The sequence below is a fragment of the Triticum dicoccoides genome, chromosome 7B, assembly GCF_002162155.2.
Source record: "Triticum dicoccoides isolate Atlit2015 ecotype Zavitan chromosome 7B, WEW_v2.0, whole genome shotgun sequence".
NCBI lineage: Eukaryota > Viridiplantae > Streptophyta > Magnoliopsida > Poales > Poaceae > Triticum > Triticum dicoccoides.
The window spans coordinates 530,256,790-530,259,474 of record NC_041393.1 but is presented as its reverse complement, the minus strand read 5'-3'; positions in this window follow the sequence as shown (position 1 = coordinate 530,259,474).

Here is a 2,685-nt window from a genome sequence, read left to right as displayed (position 1 = left end):
TTGCACTAGCAAGTTTCTCCTTTTGGCAAACTAACTTCACCACCCTCTCATACATCCATAGAGACACTGATCTGGAGAATTTGGCCACCCCAAGTACTGCCTGGATGCCATTGGCATTTTGACAAACACCCGGAGTGCATAGCCAGATTTGGCATGATTTCAAGTTTACATTGTGAACTTGAGCCCCTGACCTATCCATCATGTCCCTTGATTCCCTTGCTAACCCTAAACTAGCCCTGTTTCTTGCCAGCCTCACCCGCGACCTCTAGGCTACCCTAGCATTTCGTTGAGCATGTCCCGGGCGTGCTCTGGGCGCGCCCAGAGCGTGCGTTTGGCACGCACGTGCGCCCGAGCCGCCGCGTCCCGCCCCGCACTCACTCCGGTCCGTGACCGACCGCAGCCAGCATACTGTGTCCCCTTCTGCACCCCACGAGCCCCGCAGCTCTCGCCACGTCTCCGGCAGGCCAGCAGCTAGCCGCCACTGCCGCCCGATAGCTCCTGCACTGGCCAGTGCCGCCCAAGCCACCCCCGCTCGCCAGCTCGCCCTTGGAGCAGTAGCCGCTCGTCCACTAGCTCCTGCTGCCATCCCCAGCCTCGCCACGATGCCCTGCAGCTACAGAACGTCGGTCGTCGACGAGGTCATCCATTGCCGCCGCGAACCGATGTGGGAGCGCTATAAAAGGAAGCCCGTCGAGCCCTCCGTGCACACAAGCAGCCTCACACTGTACTCCTGGTGCCCCCGTTGCCGTCAATTGGAGAGAAAGAGGCCGTCTTCCCCCACTCCGGCCAGTCCGGTCACTGCCGCCTCCCGGCTCCGTTCGGCACAACCAGGGCCTCCCCCTCTCCACTCTCTCCACCAGGAACCCCCACGCCCTCTTGTGAGTCTGTCCCCCTACTCAATCTTGATCGGGACTCGCCGCGGGCGAAATCTCACTTTTCCCGACGACCACCATCCGCCGCGGAGCTCGCCGCCGGCAGCTCCGTCCACCCCAGAGAACAAAACAACCACCGGAGTGACCGCCTCGACCCCCTGAGCCTGTGGGTGACCTCTGTTTCTCGAACGGTGCCGCCGTTCACCGGCGAGCATCGCCGGAGTCCCGCCCCCCTCTCGGACAGAGGAAGAGGAGGGAAGTGGACTAGTCAAACCTGACCAGTGGGCCAGGCGGGCCCACTGTGAGTGACTCAGGTGCAGTCCATGCTGGATAAGTGGAAGCGTATTTCCAGAATACGCTTTCGATGTGTACCTCTCTCAAATATTGTCTAATTTATTTTAAGATTTATTTGGAAAATTTTCAAAACAACTTTTTGTGCTGTTTTGATTTTGTGTGTTAATTCAAATATATTTATAAAATAGAATTTTGAAGAGAGGAGAAAGATTTCAAGAGTTTTGGAATGCACCCTTGCCTCCCCACGACTTGAAGGCACGCATTGTGAACCCTAGTGTAATTTTTGTGTGTGTTGTTTGACTCGGTGACAACACCACCCCGACACGAGCATACGTCATTTTATGTGAGGATGTGATCCTACTCATGAGTGCATATTAATGATTTTTATGCTGATGGAGTCGACATGGTTGTGATGGAAATCACCGTCATATGCCTTTCATGCATACCGGAAGGGAAGCCGGGAAGGCCTCTGTCTTGGGTAGACACGGTCTTGTCCCTAGTCCTCCGTCGAGACGGTCGTGTCCGGTATGGCATGAGGGGGTATGTTGCCAGGTGTTTCTATCTGTTGGTTGAAGTATATTTTGTTATTCTAATCATGCAGAGAATATTACAACCTCCTAAGTCGACCGTAGATCGAGTCTTGTGCCAGTAACCCCCACACTTGCTTCGTACTACCACTCGTCTCTACAACAAGTAGGGTACGGTTCAGTAAGTTGTCAACCCCTTGCTAGCACACACCGTGCAGAGAGGCCATGGTGGAAGATACTGGAGGCATCCGGTAGGCATGCCACTTGGTCCGGGAGCATGGGTGTTTCGGTTGTAGCCGAAGGGGGTAGCTCCCCTAGTTTGCGCGTGGTATAAATTTTGTGATCCCATGTTACGTCGAGGTTGTAGCCTCCCCACTTAGAGTTTTGCTTGGCAGGTGTCGTGGGTGATTCCAGACACATGTGAGTTAAGCTGGTGTGTGCAAGTTAGGTGTGTTTCCAACCAAAAGGCCGTAGATGGAATTAGTCCAGATAGACTAAGGGAATCCGTTACTCGTGGGTAAAGAGTACACCCTCTGCAGAGATTAAACCTATTCGAATAGCCGTGTCCATGGTTAAGGACTACAGTTTGGGATGGGTCAAGTGTCGGTCTTAGTGTCGGTCTTCGGAGGTGAAACTGTTAAACCAGAATGGAAATCACGACTTGTGACATGTGATTATTATGATTATTATTTTTGTTGTGGACTAACCCGTGATATTATTGGTATTATCGAATATCCCTGGGATGGTTCTACCTCCTGGATATTCACTGTGATTGTTTTTAAAAGCCCTTTATGTGGTGTCGCTAAGACGCCCGACTGTGGCATTTCTTTTAAAGCCCTTTATGTGGTGTCTCTAAGACGCCCGACTGCGGCATTTCTTTTAAAGCCCTTTATGTGGTGTCGCTAAGACGCCCGACTGCGGCATTTATTTTAAAGCCCTTTATGTGGTGTCGCTAAGACGCCCGATTGTGGCATTTATTTTAAAGCCCTTTA